The sequence below is a fragment of the Piliocolobus tephrosceles genome, chromosome 13 (assembly GCF_002776525.5).
Source record: "Piliocolobus tephrosceles isolate RC106 chromosome 13, ASM277652v3, whole genome shotgun sequence".
Classification (NCBI taxonomy): domain Eukaryota; kingdom Metazoa; phylum Chordata; class Mammalia; order Primates; family Cercopithecidae; genus Piliocolobus; species Piliocolobus tephrosceles.
Window position 1 is genome coordinate 117,260,759 of NC_045446.1, and position 20,332 is coordinate 117,281,090.

The following is a 20,332-nucleotide window of genomic DNA, read 5'->3' on the forward strand; positions in this document are numbered from 1 at the left end:
CATCCATGTACATTTACTTGCAGTTTCACAAATATTGCACCACCCATTGTTCCCGCTAATCACTGAGTTTGGAATCTTTCCTCTGCCATTCCTGGAATATCCCTTGTCCCAACACACACACACACACACACACACACACACACACACACACACACATTTAAGCACAGAAAACACATACAAATCTTTTAAGACCCAGTTCAAAAGTGCTTGCTTTGACATATTCCCTAACAAACCTTTGTGATTTAGAATGGCCACTTCTTTTCAGCTCCTCCCATTAGGAGGTGGAGAGAGTTTTCCCCATTCTTGATTCTGGAATGGCCCATTTAATTGTTCTCACCAGTTGAATGCAGTAGCAGTGGCACTGTGTGACTGCCCAGTTTCCCTCAAGAGGCCTTGCAGTTTTTGTTCTCACTCTCTTGAAAAGCTGCTGCCCCTATATTAAAAACCTGGGTCAATATGCTGGAAAAGCCACATGGAGGAGAGCCAAGACACTCAGCTGCAAATTCCATGTTACTGCCAAGTATGTGAAGGAAACTTTCTTGGATCCTCTGGCTGCAGCCAAAACACCATGAGTAATCCCAAGAGATGCCAACAGAAGAACTGTGTGGCTGAGCCCAGATCCCAGCACAAAATCATGAACAATACCTTTTGTTTGAAGGTTCTTTGTTTTGGAATGATTTGTTACACAGCACTAGACAACTGATATAGCCTCACCCCAACTCCAACCTCAAATAACTGGTCATTCTGAATTCTGAAAGACCACAGCACTCTGTGTCTACTTCTACTATAAGATTCATATTTGACCATAATTATTTATTTCAGCATGTCTCTCCACTACCAGACTTTGAGTTCCCTGGAACTAAAAACATTGCTTGGACCGCACACTGTACCCGCATACCTAGTAAGCACTAAAATAATAATTGGTAAAGCAATGAAAAACTAAAGGACTGGCCTTCCTCAGGTTGATCCTGTCTGAGTGTGTTCGTCAAACCATAGGCAGAAGGAACTTTCACTTTGTATACTGGAAAGAATAGTGAACCTCATGCCTCAGTGGTGTGGCTCACCTGAAGTTAAGTTTAGCAGCAGTAATAGACTGGAACTTTTTAGAATGCTAAGATTCAAAGGCCTCAGATGAATAGTATTTTACTAGCTCTGCCAATCTAAAAGCCTAGGGAACTCTTTGCTTGCAAATAACAGCATATAATTCCAAGCAAAATCCTGTAAGATTTGGCTTCTAGTCAAAATTATAAAAATAAAAACATTTGTTTTTTACAATTCCTCTCTAGAGTTTTGTTCAGCATTATCCAGATGAAGTTGAATTATTCACTGTAACCTATAGTTATTTGCATATAACTGGTGATATGGCTGAAAAAACAGGATCTTATCAATTATCTTCAAATCATGATTTCTCCACTTTAGAACCATATGTTGCATATATTTTAGCTGGACTAGTCCAACTATTGAATCATTAAGTGATCCATTTCTAAGCATGGATATTAAATTACATTTAGTTAAGGTTGCATTATTGCATTTAGTACTATTTTCATCATATGTGTTACTGTTAATATCATGTTATCTTTAAAATAATCACTAGCATGAAGTTGGAAGTCAAAGAAAGATCGAGTAAGGGACTTGGAAGAAGAAATTTTCAATTCTTGTTTTGCTTTGTCAGTGACTTGCTCTTAGTCCCTTTTCATCTTAAATATTTGTCCCTAGTTTCTTCACTGGCAATGCCTTTTAATGAGAAAAGAAATGTTTTAATTAACCACAACAGTATTTGTTTATGTTAATTTAAAACTTACAGCATTTGCAAAATTTTAACTATAATCAAAATCAACAGCTAGCCTAATTTTTAAAAAGAATTCAGAATGCCTTATTGATATCTATTGGAACGTTTCATATTTGTGATCCATTTTACTTTCTACTGTTGAACAGCAGATCCTTCTGGTTCAAGAAAGGCTACAAATCCTTATTATGTTGCTGTATTTTTGGCAAAATACAAACTGAACTCCATATTAGTGAACCTGTATTTATTTGCAAGAAAATTTAATCCATATGATTTTGAGTCATTGTCACTTACAGTAATACAAGCAAATCATGCTGCATAAGTGCTACTTGATTTCCAAGACTCCTTTTGAGCCATCTTTTGAGGTGGTCTTTTTTATTTAGGACAAGAAGGTTTATTTTTACTGGTTGAAAAAAAGGCTCAAGTTCGAGTAAAAATATGGGCATTTATCACAACAGAGGATGAAAAACAGACTTCTTCAGACAAGGAACAGCATAAGTGTTGAGGAGTGTTCTAGACAGATGGAGTGACTCAGCTGTGAGGTGTACACTTTCTGGGCAAAGATTAACCCTCCTGCCAGCATAGGCCAACAGTAATAAGCAAGTCAACTTTTCTTTTCCACATTGTCCAATGTAGATAACTGGTGACTGAATTAAAAATACAAATCGAATTATTGTAAAGGGAATGTTTGTTGATTTTGTGACGTTTATGTAGGTGGGAGAGCCAGGGTTTGAATCAGTCTTGTGTTCTCTGTTGAACTGTGTGCTGAATGGAATCCACCTAAACTGGCTAGTCCTCAAACTTCATACCAGAGCAATGAATCACCTTTAAAGCTAACTCAGGGAGCATATTGGCTCCAACGACCATTAACCCTGGGAACTCCCCAACTGAAAGGTGGGACTGTTGAGATTTAGAACTGCTGGCTTGGAGTTGTGAGTCATGTTTGAATGCCAACAACCTGGCATAAATCACGGAAGCACTTGAATTTCACATTCATTGCTTACAACAGTGTGGAAATTGCTCAACATTTATGGCAGACATGCATTCCACAGATATAAAAATAAAACTTTATTAGAAATCTTGATCTTAAATTTAGACATTGAGAATTAAATTCCAGGAGAGTCAATCTTTCTCAAACCATAAATAAGAAATAGAGTGGTTCCACTGTTTAACTTAACATTTCTTTTTCATAATCTATATGGCCAAAAATCTTAATCAAAAGACATGACATTTCGAGACAAAAAACATAGATTTAAGACCCTATGCTGCTGATCTCTAGTTAACTGATGTTGGAAAAACACAAAACTCTCTACTTTAGCTTAGTTTTTTCAGCCTAATGTGCATCGTAGGGTTAACATCAAGATCCAATGAAGTACTATGTCTAGAAACCTTTTAGAGTCATTAATTTAGAGTCATTCATTTATTCTTTGGATTATATGTGCAAAATTGAGAAAAAGGCACAAGCACAAAACTTCATGTGACTAAAACCCAGGAATCTCTGAATATTTTTAACCTCTTTAGGAAAATGTTGTAAGATCTATAACACTGCATTTCAATCTGTTTCCAGGCATTAAGAACAACTATTTATTTGCCTCATAACCCAAATTCATGCTCCCCAATAAAAACTGAGTATCTAACATTAGGGTATAAAATGCCAGCTGAAAGAGTATTCACGACCATATACAATGAAGAGTCATACTTCCAAGAAGAAAGCCAATGTCCCACTTCAGCATCAAATCTAAGACACTGCATTTCGCTTTCTCTGTACCAATATCATAATTTGTTTGTTAATCTCTTGGTTTTATTTCAAAAACAAAACTATATTTAGAGAGGAAACGAATTTTACCAGCTGCTGTTGGATGCAAAAGATCTTTTTCTTTCTTGGATGCTTTATATTTGGACAGAGAAATGTACATATTTAAACCATATGTGAATTCAATGTAATGCATTAGCTTTGATTGTGCCAGAGTTCCTAGAGGGCTCCAGAAATCAAAGGATGTGGCTGGTCACCCTAATTTTGGAGACATGAATGCCTTTGTTCATGGTAGGAATCCAGAACAGAACGTAGCAACTTCTGTTCCTCATGATTTCATATACTCCATCCATAATCATCTGTCCTAATTCCAGATGCTAGTTTGGTTTACCGTACGGTAGCCAAATCAGTCAGTTTTCATTTTCTCAGGAAGAGAGGAGAGTACTGGCAGGAGGAAGAGGAAGGCAGAGTAGAATGATAAAACCATGTGTGTGAAACATGGCTGCTTAGCCCAGTACTAGCAATAGCAATCATTTTGCTATCTCTCTTCTATGTCTATTAAGTGAGAGTTTGGTTTGGTTGATTTCTAAGCTCTTTTTTATGTCTGACAGTGAGTAATCTTATCAAATTCTTGAATTAGGCCACCACATAAAGATGAATTAATGCAAAAATGCTAGCATAAATGAAGGTATGGCACAAAAGAAATATAAAGGAGGGAAACAGAGCTATACCATTTTAATGCGATGATTTTGACTTCAGTATACTCTGGAATCTACCAAATTACAATATCTTCTCCCTAAGGCAGGCAATTCAGTAGTGGACATAAGAGAACTAGTGTATCCGTCAGGATCCTCCATAGATAAAGAACAAAGAGAATATGTAAATTCACCTTTGTTTGTTTGATTGATTGTTTGAGTAGTTGCCCCATCCCACAGTTGTGAGGACTGTCAAGTCTGAAACGCATATGTAAGGCTCACAGTGTGGAAACTCAGGTAGGATTTAATGCCACAGATTTGATGCTCAGGCCTTGAGACAGAATTCCTCCTTCAGGATAGCCCTTAGGCTATTCTTCAACAGATCAATGGTTCAATTTACTGTGCTGTTCAGCTTTCAATGGATTAGATGACATTCATCCACATTATCAAGGGTAATACCCTTTACTTAAAGACAACTGCATCAGCAAAATACCTTCACAGTAACACCTAGACTAGTGTTTGATTAAATAACCTGCTTTTCAGTTGAGTTAACTCAGAAAACTAACCATAACAACTAGCCTAGTGATGAGTTAAAAACTATTCCCTTTTCACAATAAAACATTAGGGATTCCGCAAAATAGAGTTAATGCTCTGAAATCTGTCGGAGTTTGTAGCAGATTTTACATTTCTGCCAGTCAGTGTCGTTTTCTTCATGCATCTAGTTTTCACATTATTTAATTAAAGATGCCCAAACCACTTGGTGATTGAACAGATGACTTTGTTTCCAATGGCATTATATAGGAATATTTTAATAGGAACTTGTTCACAAGTCCACATTTATGCACATTTTTGAATATTTAAAAAATTACAGAATTTTTAAAATCAAGGGGCATAAACATGTAGAATCTTAGAACTGCATGGGCCTTCAAGATTATGTCACTCTACTTTTCACTCAGTGCCACAATATATTCTCCCTTAATGCTGAAGTTTTTAGTAGAATATTCCTGATGATGGGTAGATTACTATTTCAAAAATCAGCGGATTCTAAGTTTTAAATAGCTCATTATTGGAAAGATCTTTCACAAGATGGCCTGTGTCTATCAACCTGATAGTTCCATCCATTGACCATCTCTCTGCTCTGTGAAGACATGTATGATAATCTATCATCTCTATAAATCCAATCCTAGTTTCACATATGATCTCTAAAATATATGTAAACAGCTTCCTGCTTCCTTCACCATGCCTAAGGTGGCACTATAAATTGCTTTCACTCTCTCCCTAATCCCCACTATGCTCTAAAAATAAAAAAAAATAAAACGGAGTATTAATTCATCAGATGTTTATTGAGTTGAATCTATATGTCAGATGCTAGATGAATTTTTGGCCTTGTGCCATTTATCTAAAAAACTCACACAAAGGCATTTTTAATCAATGTAATAAAGCCTTAAAATGAATTTAAGGCCAAGATATGGGTATCTATGCTTTTAGAATAACTAAATCTTGGTTATGCCTTTGCAAGAAAAAAGGCAAAAGCCATGTTAATAAATGGATAATACATTTTTATGCAAACTAGATACTCATCATTGGAAGGAAATTAATAGCAATGTTGGTGAACTATGTTTGAGTTTAGGAATTTAGGAGAAAATCCGAGAACTTCTGAAGATAACCATTTTCTTTTCCTCTTCTTCATCAATCCAAACAGAATCAGAATCCATCCTGCTTTCTCCTAACTGGAATTTGAGAGGCACGAGAAGGGAGCTAAACACACAGACTTTAATATCTGGTGGAAAGAGATAAGGTGTCTCAATGAAGGTTAGGTAAGGATGGGGTGTCAGGGACATCTGAATAAAAAAGAGTTTAAAGGAGAAGCACAATGATTAAAGAGAAGAGTGCTTACAATCTTCTGGAACACCTTCCCTTCCCCGTAATTTCTTAAATATCTCAGTAATATTTTCTAATTACTAAAGATATTTCTACAAATGGGAACATTTCCTTATACGTGTTTGTTCAACCTAATTCAATATGGTGGTTAAAACCTGTATATGAATGTTTAGGGCAGCTGTGTCCATAATGGCCAAATACTAGAGCAACCCAGATGTCCTTCAAAAGATGAATGGTTCAGCTAACTGTGCTGCATCCACAGCACAAAACACTCACTACTCAGTGATTAAAAAAAAAAAATACCAAACTACCGATGCATGCAAAAATTTGTATCCAAGGAATTAGGCTGAGTGAAAGAAAAAACAAAAGCCAGCCCTGAAGGCCTACATATTATTTGGTTTCATTTATACAATATTCTTTAGGTGACATAATTAGAGAAATGGATAATGGATTGATAATTTTTAAAGACTGAAGGAGGCGGTAGGAAACTGTGGCTGCAGAAGAGCAATAGAGGATCTTTGTGATGACGGAACTCTTCTATCTCTTGGCTGTATCAATGTCAATATCCTGGTGTAATATTATAGGATGGTTTTGCGAGATGTTACCATTGAGGAAGACTAGGTAAAGGTTACATGGGATCTTTCTGTATTATGTCTTACTGCTGCATGTGAATCTATAATTATCTCAAAATAAAAAGTTTAATTTACATAATCATATGGGCATATTTAGGTCTGCATCTGCATTATCTATTCTGCTCTGTTTCTATTGATCTATGTCTGTCTCTCCACCAATTCTACACTATCTTGATTACTGCAGTCTTAGTAAGCCTTCATATCAGGTGGAGTGCTTCCTCCCACTTTATTCTTTACTTTCAAGGTTGTTTTCACATTTCTAGGCTATATATCTTTTCATACTAATTTTCAAATACATTTTTATATGTCTACAAAATGTCTTGCTGAGATTTAGATAGGAATTATATTATACCTATAGATCAATTTGGGGAGAATTGACAAGTATATTATTTTGAGTGTTTTCAACTCATAAACACAGTATTCCCATTTATTTAGCTCTTCAAGTTTCATCATAGCATTTTGTAATTTTCAGCATAAAGAGATTGTACATATTCTGTTAAGTTTATACCTAAGTATTTCATTTTCTTTACAGTTATTTTGTAAAAGATTGTGTTTTGAATTATGTGTCTAATTTTGATTTTCAGTTATTTGTTGTTAGTACACAGAAATGTGACTAATTTTTGTGTGCTGATCTTGTATTCTGAAAACTTGAGGACTTTTTGGGAGGCAGGTACCATGAAATTTTCTATGTAAATAATTATGTCATCTGAAAATGGGGACAATTTTCTTACTTTAGAAACTTCCAACCTTTTTGTTTGTTTGTTTTGTTTGCCTTATTGTAATAGCTGAAACCTCTAGTCCTATGTTGATTAAGATTAGTGGATAGATATCCTTACCTTGTTCCTAATCTTGAGGAAAAAATTTGGTGAGAAAGTCATCTACACTTAGGTTTGATGTTAGATAAAGGGTTTTTGAAGATGCTCGTTAGTAAGTTGAAGAAGTTCCCTTCTATTCCTATTTTTCTGAGATTTTTTTTCAACCATCCATGGATGTTGAATTTTGTCAAATGCTTTGCTCTATATTGATTTATATGATCTTGTGATTTTTCTTCTTTAACATGTTGATATGGCAGATTATACTGATCAATTTTGAATGTTAGATCGGCCCCACATAGTTGGAATAAAGCCTGCTTAGTCATGGTGTATAATTCATTTTATACATTGCTGTAGTTGATTTGCTAATATTCTGTGGAGGAATTTTGCTATGAGGAATAATTGTCTGTAGTTTTCTTTGTTTTTTAAAATTTGTATTTTCTTTTCAGTTTTTGGTATCAGAGTAATTCTAGTCTCAAAAAATGAGATGAAAAATATTATCTAAAATTGGTGTCAATACTTAAAAGTTTGAAAACATTTCTTCCTCAGGACATCTTAATTACAAATTGAATTTCCTGAATGGTTATAGAAATATTCAGACTGGCAAATCATCTTAGCTGAGTTTGGGTGGCTGGTGGTTTTCAAGGAACTGGTCTGTTTTTTCTGTGTTGTTGAATTTATGAGTTTTCAAAGGGTTAAGACATATGAATAGTCTGCTATGGTATAGCCAGCTTCCAAGATGAGCCTCAATGATTCTTGCTTTTTGCTATTCACACTCTTGTGTAGTCACCTTGCACATTATACTGGAGTTGGCCTGTGTGAAATATAGACTGTGTCAGAAATGGCAATTATGTCTCTTCCAACACTGGGCTATAAAAGACATTGCAGCTTCTGATATAGTCTCTGTCTCTGACTATGGCTCTGAGGAAAGCCACCTGCCACACTGTGTGGAGCTCTATGGAGAGACCACGTGGTGGAGACGTCAGCTCTGTGAGTGCACTGTCTTGGATACGGATTCTCCAGCTCAGTCAAGGTTTCAGGTGCCTGCAGCTCTGGCCAACACCTTGCTCACAATTTCATGAGGGACCATGAGTCAGGCCATTCAGCTAATGATTTTCCTTTTTCTCCAGTTTTAATTATTTGATCATTCTTTTATTCATTCATTTACCCATTCCTCCGTTAAATAAATATTGAGTAGACCTCTACTATATGCCATACATTATATTGGGTCTGGGAGTAAAAAGAATGTTAAACAGAATATTAAATAGAATTTTCCTTTTGTCTCAACCCCAAATTAAGGGGCAATAGATAATTGTCCTTTTCTCCTAAAGATAATATCTTAGAATTACAACATATACCTTCTAGGGCTTAATACAAAATAGTAGGATTAGTCCTGTGCCCCTCAAGCCAGGCAGCTTCTGGAGAAGCAACCAGTTTCCACAAAGCAAAGGCCAGAAATCTAAAAGGAATTCATAAATGAGAGTTGTTAGAGCAGGAAGAGCATGAGAAAAATGCTCTGGCCTTTCTCCTCTCCTTCCCATTGGGAGGGTTTCCTCACCACCCCCAACCCTACTGGAGGGATTTTTCAAGAAGGTCTCCACAGAGATGAAGTTGAAGTGTCTCAAGAAGATTGGCAACTTATTCACCAGCCTAATGAAGTGGAGCTGCAGAATCACTTATGCTTAAATCAGTATTGCTGCTGAGCTGAGAAATTTCACCCAGGTATGACAAGCATGCACTGGGGTTTAAAGGTTATAGGCTAGAATGAAAACCAATAACTGCTTCTTTCATGGTGCATTCCTAAGGCAGGAGACTGTCTGGAGTAGCTGCCATTGTAAAGAAGCAGAGAGTGCAGCAGTAGCCAGCACAGCTTCTATGCACCTGTCTCCAAACCTTCATCCCTTTCCCTTCCTTCTCCCTGGGAAGTCGGAAGCAGCAGAGAGAGGAAGTAAAGGATCATGGAAAATTAAACACTCCCTCCCTACACACACACACACACACACACACACGATCCCTGAACAATGAGTTAACTCTGAATTTGGATAGAGCAGAGAAATAGTATTGCATATGAGATTTGAGGTTTCAATGGATTTAGCAATCCCAGAATGTGACCACAAATCCATGAAATATGATTGAGTTGTGATAAGAAGTGGGAAAGGAAGATACAAAAGAACATGTCTGAAAATAGTTATTAGAGAAGAATAATTTTTGTTCCTGTCAGAATTCAGGTCTTCAATGAACAAGTTCATCAACGATGAATTAAAAGTAGGGACAGTGTCTGGCGTCTGGAATCTTTTCATGTTGGTCTTTCAGTCCCTGGAATTCACAATAAGGAGAAAATCACTGACAAGATATTTTCTTAGCTGTTGACTTGATCTGGGAATATACCAGAATACAGAGAGGGAACAATATCCAAAATGGTGTGAAAAGAAAATAATTTTGGTGAGGGGGAAAAAGGGCCAAGAAAAAAACAAAAAGGAAAGGGAAATTGAAAACCAGAAAACAAGCCTCTACTGAGTATCACAGGAACTGATGCCTCTGTCTCTTCCTTAATCCACTTCTGCCAAATGAATAGAATTCTCTCCGTGTCTCAGCAGCTCATGTGCACCTTGAGACCTTGAGTTTACATCCTTGTATCTGTAATGGTGGGCACAGTGTAGGGTGAGAAGAGGAAGAGTAGAAGGGATTATTTAAAAAGCAAGTTTTACAACCAGAAAGTATTGGAAGAGGCAAATCATGGCAACTCTGGATGGTTTTCCTAAAACCCCAGAGAGAATTGAGTCTAAATAAGCTAAAATTTTCTCCAGATAGGAAGTAATTTTCCTCTTGGAGTCCCAACGGTCCCTTGCATCATAAATGAAGCCAGGAAAAAAAAAAAAGTTATGTTGAATAGAACTTGGTAAACTTATCAGATGCCAAGTTACAATGATGTGACATTCCACCTCTAGCAATAAGAAAGCTGTAACTTGGGACCTATGAACACAGAAGTGTTATAATAATTGTTCAATCACACCCTATTGGTCTAAGAAAAATAACTTGCCTTTATAAATTACTCACTAGCAGGAAGTATCTCAGCACTGAATGAATTTCGCTATATTTTCACTAGTTTTCAAATAAAATCTCCTCATCATAAGACACTGAAATGGACAGGACTGTTCACGAAGTGGAATTTAGGCCGGGAACAGTGGCTCACACCTGTAATCCCAGCACTTTGGGAGGCCAAGGCAGGAGAATCATTTGAGTCCAGGAATAAGAGACCAGCCCAGGCAACATGGTAACGCCCCATCTCTACAAAAAATGCAAACATGAGCCAGCGTAGTGGTGCAAACCTGTAGTCCCAGCTACTCGGGAGGCTGAGGTGGGAGGATAACTTGAGCCCAGGAGCTTAAGGCTGCAAAGAGCTATATAATTGCACTCCAGTCTCGGCGACAGAATTAGACCCTGCCTAAAAAATGAAAAGGTGGAATTCAGAAAGTCAGCATGTATTTCCTCTGCTTTTAAAACATCTCTGCAAAGATATCTTGCATAATTATGCCCACCTCCCACCTCTGTGGATCGAGAGCCACCTTATGTTTGCAAAAACTTAAATTTTCCAGAACATTTTAGAAGAGGTCTGATTAGTTCTTTCTGGAACAAGATGGACTTGGTATACCAAAGACACACAGAGAGTAAAGAAGCTTGGGTCTAAGTGAAGGCTGGTCCTTTTATCTTATGTGTAACATTTTTTGTTTGTTTGTTTTTTGTTTTTTTCTTTTTTTTGAGACAGAGTCTCGCTCTGTAGGCCAGGCTGGAGTGCAGTGGCACAAACTTGGCTCACTGCAACCTCTGCCTCCGGGGCTCAAGCAAATCTCCTGCCTCAGCCTCCTGAGTAGCTGGGATTACAGGCATGCGCCACCACGCCTGACTTATTTATTTATTTATTTATTTATTTATTTATTTATTTATTTATTTATTTATTTTGTATTTTCAGTAGAGATGGGGTTTCACCATGTTGGCCAGGCTGGTCTCGAACTCCTGACCTCAGGCAATCCACCCATCTCGGCCTCCCAAAGTGCTGGGATTACAAGCGTGAGCCACCACACCCGGCCCTGATGTGTAACTTTTAACAAGTCATTTAACCCCTCTGACCTTCAATGCATTCATCTGTAAAGTGCAGACAATAATATCTTCCCTATATATTATAAATACTTAGGAAGATTAACCAGTTAATATGTGTATTAAAATTATCATCACTGGCCATGCTGCTTTGGTTTCCTGTTTCTGATGTCCTACTAACTGCACCAGATTAATCATAAAATTCCACTTTCTTCATGCAATCAAAGAATGCTGACTTTGGGCAGGACAATATTATTCTATATCCAAAACATGCCACAGCATAGCCTCAGTTTACCCTTTTCAACCTTCAACCTCATTTCCCAACATATCACAACATGTGTGCTGTGGACTCAGGCTGAACTATCCTACAAAATATCTTTACCTCCGTGTCTTTGTTTACCCCAGAGATAAATAAAGTATACATTCTGGCCTTGCACGTTTGGGTTTTCTCCATACCCTTGAATGTTTCCCTTGGAATTCACAAGGTAGTGTCCAGGTTTTTGGCTTGAGATGTAACATGATTCATCTTTTTCCTCTCTCCTGTATTGTCTCCTTGAGGAAAGAGATAATATATTCTGATGGGTTGTTTTCTGTTTTGGGTTTTTACTTTTTGTATTTTTCACAACATAAAGAACATGTTTGCACATAGCAGATGCTCAATAGTTTGCACATAGCAGATGCTCAATAAATGCTTTTTAAATAATGAATGTACGATTTTAATTTCATATAAATGTGAGACTTGTTCTCTGGACTCCACCTTTCAGAAGAGTGGGTGGAGACAGAGGTCGCCTCTCCTTATCTGCCTCGGAAGCTTATTGAAAAAAGAAGTGTGCAGCCCAGAAGAAACAAGGGTGCTGAGAGGCTCTAGGGAGAGCACCTTGGTCCAAAATGAAAAATGCAGAGGTTTATCCTTCAGGCTTGAGTAATAAATCCCTCAAACATTGAATTACTTTTCACTAGAAACAAGAAGGCATTCTTTGAGTATTTAAAAATTCTTTAGATAGCAGCAGGTCATGGGAAGCCACGCAAAGGCTGCTCAGTGCAGGAATCTGGTTCTGGGTGTCCCCCTGGGAAACCAATCTCCTGAGCTCAAGGAGATCCTCATCTCTGATTTTTTCAAATAACCGCAAAGGAGACCTAAGTCGGAAGACTTAATCTCTTCTATGCTCAAGTAAGCCCTTAGCTGCAAGTGGAATTCAGAGTATTTCCACTTCAGAATATAACACACATTTTGGAGGAAATGGGGGATTGACTTAGCCTGGAAAGATAAGGCAGCAAGGGGATCTCAAAGGAGAATGGAGTTTTTAGCCTCTCCACACAGTGCATTACTAGGGAAATCACCAAACATGTAACACATGCACTGTGGCTGCAGCAGGGAGTCCTGGCTTCTGCTTCAGCCCTGCTGAATTCCCCTCAGCACAAAGATACATTTCTTTCTTTTTTAAAAATGTTAAGTTATGGGGTGCATGTGCAGGATGTGTAGGTTTGTTACGTAGGTAAGTGTGTACCATGGTGATTTGCTGCACCTGTCACCCCCTCATGTAGGTATTAAGCCCAGCATGCATAAGCTGTATTTCCTGATGCTTTTTGCCCTCCCTCCGACAGGCCCCAGTGTGTGTTGTTCCCTTCCTGTGTCTATGTGTTCACATTGTTCAGCTCCCATTTATAAGTGAGAACAAGTGATGTTTGGTTTTCTGCTCCTATGTTAGTTTGCTGAGGATAACGGCTTCCAGCTCCATCCGTGCCCTGCAAAGAAGGACATGATCTCATTCCTTTTTACAACTACATAGTATTCCATGGTGTATATGTACCACATACCACATCTTCTTTTGCTTTTCTTTCTTTTTTTTTTTTTTTTTTTTTTTGGAGACAGAGTCTTGCTCTGTTGCCAGGCTGGAGTGCAGTGGCACAATCTCAGCTCATTATAACCTCTGTCTCCCAGGTTCAAGTGATTCTCCTGCCTCAGCCTTCGGAATAGCTGGGATTACAGGTGCACACCACCACACCCAGCTAATTTTTCATATTTTTAGTACAGACCTGGTTTCACCATGTTGGCCTGGATCTCATGACCTCGTGATCCACCCACCTCAGTCTCCCAAAGTGCTAGGATTACAGGCATGAGCCACCGGGCCCGGTCACCACATTTTCTTTATCCAGTCTATCACCGATGGGCATTTGGGTTGATTCCATAGTTTTGCTATTGTGAATAATGTTGCAATGAACATACATGTGCATGTATCTTTATAATAGAATGATTTCTATTTTGGGGGGTATATACCTAGTAATGGAATTGCAGAGTCAAATATTATTTCTGGTTCAGCGTCTTTCAGGAATCACCACACCGTCTTCCACAACGGTTAAACTAATTTACATTCCCACAAATAGACTTAAGATTACGCTACAAGGCTACAGTGACCAAAACAGCATGGTACTGATAGAAAAAACAGACACATAGACCAACGGAACAGAATAGAGAACTCAGAACTAAGACAGCACATCTACAACCATCTAATCTTTGACAAACCTGACAAAAACAAGCAATGGGGAAATAATTCCATATTTAATAAATGGTGCTGGGAGAACTGGATAGCCGTGTGCAGAAAATTGGAACTGGACCCCTTCTTTACACCATATACAAAAATTAAATTAAAATGGATTAAAGTCTTAAATTTACAATCCAAAACTATAAAAGTCCTAGAACAAAATCCAGTAACACAATTCAGGAAATAGGCACAGGAAAGGACTTCATGGCAAAAAACATCAAAAGCAATTGCAACAAAAGCAAAAATTAACAAATGGAATATAATTAAACTAAAGAGCTTCTGCACGCAGAAGAAACTACCGTCAGAGCGGACAGACAATTTACAGAATGGGAGAAAATCTTTGCAGTCTATCCATCTGACAAAGGTCTAATATCCAGAATCTACAAGGAAATTAAACATGTTTATGAGAAAAAAAAACATTAAAAAAGTGGGCAAAGGACATGGATACTTCTCAATAGAAGACATTTATGTAGTCAACAAACATATGCAAAAAAGCTCAACATCACTGATCATTAGAGAAATGCAAATCAAAACCAAAGTAAGATGCTATCTCATGCCAGTCAGTATGGCAATTATTAAAAAGTCAGGACTTTTTTACAAGCTGAGACATCACTTGTCACTGGTTAGTAGGTCTGTCGCAGCCGCCACAAGACATGGCTATTCTCAGAGCCAGTCCTCACTTTAGATTTCATATCATTCCTACCTGTTTCCTACCTTGGCTCCATGTGTAACAGATTGCTTACCACAGGAACATATATTTTCCCCCTCCTCTGTATTTGTGTAGAGAAATATGGAACATGTATTTCTAAAGAAGAAAAAAAGATGTTTTTTCAAGTACAAGGCCATTTTAATGCAGATTTAGAAAAGTAAAAGTAAAACTTACTCATGTGAACAGTTTGAACCTGCCACTACAGATAAAAAATTAAGTCAAGAATCATAACTAGCTGGTAAAGTAAACATGTACACAACTGACACATTATAAAAAAAAAAAAATCAAGCAGCAGCTAGGAGCAGTGGCTCATGCCTGTAATCCCAGCACTTTGGGAGGCCAAGGCAGGTGGATCAACTGAGGTCAGGAGTTCCAGACCAGCCTGGACAACATGGTGAAACCCTATCTCTACTAAAAATACAGAATTAGTCGAGTGTGGTGGTGCATTCCTATAATCCCAGCTACTTGAGAGACTGAGGCAGGAGAGTCGCTTAAACCTGGGAGGTGGAGGTTACAGTGAACCGAGATCGTGCTGCTGTACTCCAGCCTGGGTGACAGAGCAAGACTCTGTCTCAAAAAAGAAAAAAAAAATCAACACACAAAGAAATTAACAATAGCTAAAACTCCACACAGTAGAATTGTTGAAAGCGAAACATTGAGCAAAGAATCACCTTATGATTAAATAGACAAAAAATAAACTTGATAGAAATCCTTTTAGATAGACTGAAAATAAGTAAAATTATACACAGTAAATATTGATGACAATAATATTTGTTAAAATATCAAAATATCCTCAGAAATTTAGATCTAACATTTTTAGACATGAAATTTGGACTTTGTAGCAGTTATGGCCACAAAAGATAGTTTACAATTGCATATGGGTAAAAATTGATTTAAATTCAAATGAGACATTTTTTGTAAAATTTACACTAAAAAGGATTTGTGCAGATGAAAACAAGTTTAGTGAAATAAATTTTTTTTTAAAAAATTGAGGTGATTTAAATCTGGATACTAAATTGATAAAGGACAAATAACCTTAATGTCATTTTCTCCAGAAAATTTTTTTCAGTTAAAAAATTATCAGCACTAGTACATGTAAATACAGTGTTAAAATATACTCAGTCTAAGAACAGGCAGATGTTAATAACTGAGGTGCAAAAAGGGCCAGATGCACTTCCCATGTGGAGTGAGCACAGAGCCAACTTCTTGTATAAAACCAGGAGTCGAAAAACCCTTTGTACACTCTATACCACCTTCCCTGACGCTTCTACTATGTCCCCCCTCAATGTTTGTCACCTCAGCCTCTGCTGGGGTGATCCCACTATCATGGATCCTCTCTCCAGAGAACATCCTTCAATGCCAAGCTTGCGTTCTGGTAGATTGGTCTTAAATTCTGACACACACACACACACACTCACATTCAGCCTCACACATAAAGGTGTGGAGGTTGAAGAGGGTACCAGAGTAGTCTTCTGAGATGCAGTGAAGATAATTTATTTCTGGTCATGGAGTCTCATTTGAGTTTTATAACCCGACAACTGCAGTAGGCTCCAGCACAGAGAGTGATGAGACAGCCATCCACCCATCTCCCTCTATGAAGAGGAGAAACTGAGACTGGGGAAAGCCGGGTGACTCGTGGTGACTGGCATGACAAGTTGAGGGGGCAAGGGTAATGGAAACATTCATTGTCCTTTGCTAGTACTTCTATGGAAAAACAAATCAACACGGTTCATTACTCTTAGTCAGCCCTGCATGCAATTTAAAGGCAAGAAACATTTTTCTTTCCTGCCTTTCCATTCCACTTCTCAGAGCTCGCTGACACTTCTGGCCCTAAGTTAATACATTGCCCTGGCATCAGCATCCTGCCCAGGCCAGCCCCTTCCAGCCCCGCACCACATGCTGGCTAACCCTCACCACCATCCCGTTTCTCAGAACTATTTCTCACCTAATTCCCATGAGGTTGCTAAAAGTGCCTGACTTTCTGATTTATGAATCACTAATAGGTTTATATGTGTTACAAAATTTCAGTGTGCTACCTCTCCAAATGTTTTTGCATTTCAACACAAGACTCCTAAGAATAGTTGTCTACTTCAATTTTAAATTAATTTTAATTATTTAATAAAAAGTTATTGTGCTGGTATTAATGGCATGCGAACTATATTTGTAGGAGACATGAGGCAGGGAGTAATTGCTAAATTTGGATGCTAGACTGTAACAAAATAATTCTGGCAAAAGAAAAATATGTGTGTACATATGGGTATGTGTGTACATATATACGCATATATGTGTGTGTGTGTGTATATACATATGTATGTATACAGAGAGAGAGAGTCATGCCTCATATCATACCAATTAGGCAACCAACAAACAAAATATTCAATTTCAGATGGATTACAGATCACAGATCTAAATGTTAAGAGTAAAACAATAAATGTTCTAGAAGAGCACCTTTGTAACTTCAGAATAGCCATTTTTAAACAGGACACAAAGGCATCAAACATAAAGGTAAAAATCATAAACTACAGAAAAATTAAGAAATTCTGTTTCTCAAAAGACACAACTGAGTGAAAATGTAATCCACAGAGCAGGAGAACGTATTCACAATAAATATATTTTAAAAGGATTTATATCTACAATAGATGAAGTCCTAAAACAAATTGAAAAGACAAAGGCAAATACCCAATTGAAAAAATGCATGAGAGACTTGAGTAGATACTTCACAAAAGATAACATCAAGATTGCCAATAATCATGTGAAAAAAACATTCAACTGGATTAATCATTGGTAATTACTAATTAAAACCACAGTGTGATACCACAACACACAAGCTACAATAACTACAATGAAAAATTCTAAATGTGGCAGAGGTGGGGCAACTGGAAGACTGATACACTGTGCGTGGGAGATTTAATTGAGTCAACCACATTGGAAAATAGTGTAGCAGTGTCTACTGAAACTAAATAGGTAAGTGAACTATTGCTTAGTAATATCACTTTTAGTTATATACCCAAGAGAAGTGCAAACGTATGTTCACCAAAATACATTTACTAGAACTCTCCTAGTAGCATTATTCATAGTAGCCAAAGTTGGAAATTACCCAAATGCTCACCATCGGTACAATGGATAAGCATGGTATATTTTACACCATGGAATACTACGCAACGATGAGAACTAACGATCTATAAATCTATGTACCAAGATGCACAATTGTCAAAAACACAATATGAAACAAAAGAAGACAGTATATATTTGTGATTCTAGACATATCCCAAAAGAGCAAAACAAATGTGTTACAAGTCATAGTAGAGGTTCTCACGGGGAGATGGCTAATATCTGGAAAGGAATACAAAGAAGGGCTCTGGGGTGGTGCAAATAGTCTGTTCTTTTAGCTGGGTGCTGGATGCACAGGTGTAGCTGGTAAAAAATTAGCAAATATATTCCTGGAATATGCTCATTTATATTTATGCATTTTACAGTGCATTAAAAATGTTTACAAATATTAAAGTAAATTTAGGCAGAAAATTATACCAAGTCCTTACCTGCATGTAAAAACGAATTGCAGACAGGAGAGATGTTGGCTTGAGAGCAACACATGGAAAAAGGCCTGAGGTTTTAATTGACTACAATCTCAATCCAAATCACGAGTAGAGTGTGGATGCCAAAATTAATTAAAAAAAAAAAAGGTTCACTAGTATAAGAATTAAGTGTATTCAATATGTAAAATGTTCTCAGCGACTATACAATAACAGGCCTTTCATTTTACATGTGAGATAATCAGAGACCACAGAGGACTTGGTCCAATAAAATTTATATTTTAAGAAAAAGAGTTAGAACTGAACATCATCACCCAGAGCACATTCCTTTAGATCTGTGCTTCTCAAGCCTTCCTGAGCATAAGAATCAACTTTGGAACCCTTAAAAAAAAAAACTAAATCGGCCGGGCAAAATGGCTCACACCTGCAATCCCAGCACTTTGGGAGGCCAAGGCGGGTGGATCACCTGAGGTCAGGAGTTCGAGACCAGCCTGGCCAACATGGTGAAACCCCATCTCTACTAAAAATACAAAAATTAGCCGGGTGTGGTGGTACACACATGTAATCCCAGCTACTTGGGAGGCTGAGACAAGAGAATCGCTTGAACCCAGGAGGCAGAGGTTGCAGTGAGTCGAGATCGTGCCACTGCACTCCAGTCTGGGCAACAGAGTGAGACTCTGTCTCAAAAAAAAAAAAAAGATCAGGAACATTTTTAAAAAGTTAGACACACTTTAAAATCCACCAGATAGGCAAAAATATCAATATTTAGCCAAGAATGACAGCAAATCGGAACTCTCGTTTAATACTGATGAGAGTGTGCTAATAGAACCATCACAAAGAGCAGTGGCATCACCCCAAAACATTTATACTCTGTAGCCCAGCCATCCAAGGTGAGAATGCTTCCGTGTGTGTGTGTTTGGCCTATATAAAATCTATGAACTCTTACAGAGTAAAGATAACTATATACCAGGATGTCCCATACAACAATGTTGTAGCAAAAAGGGGAAGTAATGCAAAGGTCAGGTGGTAGTGAATAAAGACACATAGTTAGATATAAGGATAAATCACATGTGTTCATATAATAAAATATACTACAGTTAAAAAGAATAATCTATGTATGTATTGTCATGAATCTGCCTTGAAAATATAATATTGAATGAAAAAGCAAGTTAGAAAACGTTACATGTACTGTATTTAATTTAAATAATGCAAATGAATGATATAGCTTTGCAAATATGTATAAACTTATATATTTTTTTATATATGTGCATATGTTATAGTTAAAGGGTACATATATAGAACTGGATGCACATCAAATACTTCTTAATCACTAGCTCTGGAAGGGAAGGGAATACAAATTAGGAAGGACATCACAGGGGTCTTAATTTTACCTATTATTTTCTTTGCCTTCAAAAAAGTGTAAAGAAAATTGGAAAAGTATTAAAAGTTGTTCCATTTTGGTAATGGATGAGTGAGTATTTATTAATTAACTGTTTTTTTCTTTTATTAAGGGAAAATACCTAAATTCAGGAGCTTAGTGAGGACTACAGGGTTTCCAAACCTAAAGAATTTAAACAGGAGCTTAAAGAAGTAGTATATAGCCGGGTGCGGCGGCTTATGTTTATAATTCCAGCCTTTTGGGAGGCCAAGGCGGCTGGATCACCTGAGGTCAGGAGTTCGAGACCAGCCTAGCCAACATGGTGAAACCCCGTCTCTACTAAAAATACAAAAATTAGCTGGGAGTGGTGGCAGGTGCCTGTAATCCCAGCTATGTGGGAGGCCAAACCCAGGAGGCGGAGGTTGTAGTGACCTGAGATCGTGCCACTGCACTCCAGGCCTGGGCGACAAGAGCGAGAATCTGTCTCAAACAACAACAACAACAACAACAAACAA

General features: G+C 37.5%; 1 long non-coding RNA gene across 1 annotated transcript in view; it reads left to right on the top strand.

The window, feature by feature from the left end:
* The first annotated feature begins 723 nt into the window (after positions 1-723).
* LOC111540047 overlaps positions 724-20,332 on the top strand; it is a 28,549-nt gene continuing 8,940 nt past the window's right edge. The window contains exons 1-3 of the long non-coding RNA XR_002730877.2: positions 724-901; positions 3,615-3,696; positions 5,937-6,051. This is a non-coding gene — a long non-coding RNA (uncharacterized LOC111540047). The remainder of the gene's footprint in view (positions 902-3,614; positions 3,697-5,936; positions 6,052-20,332) is intronic.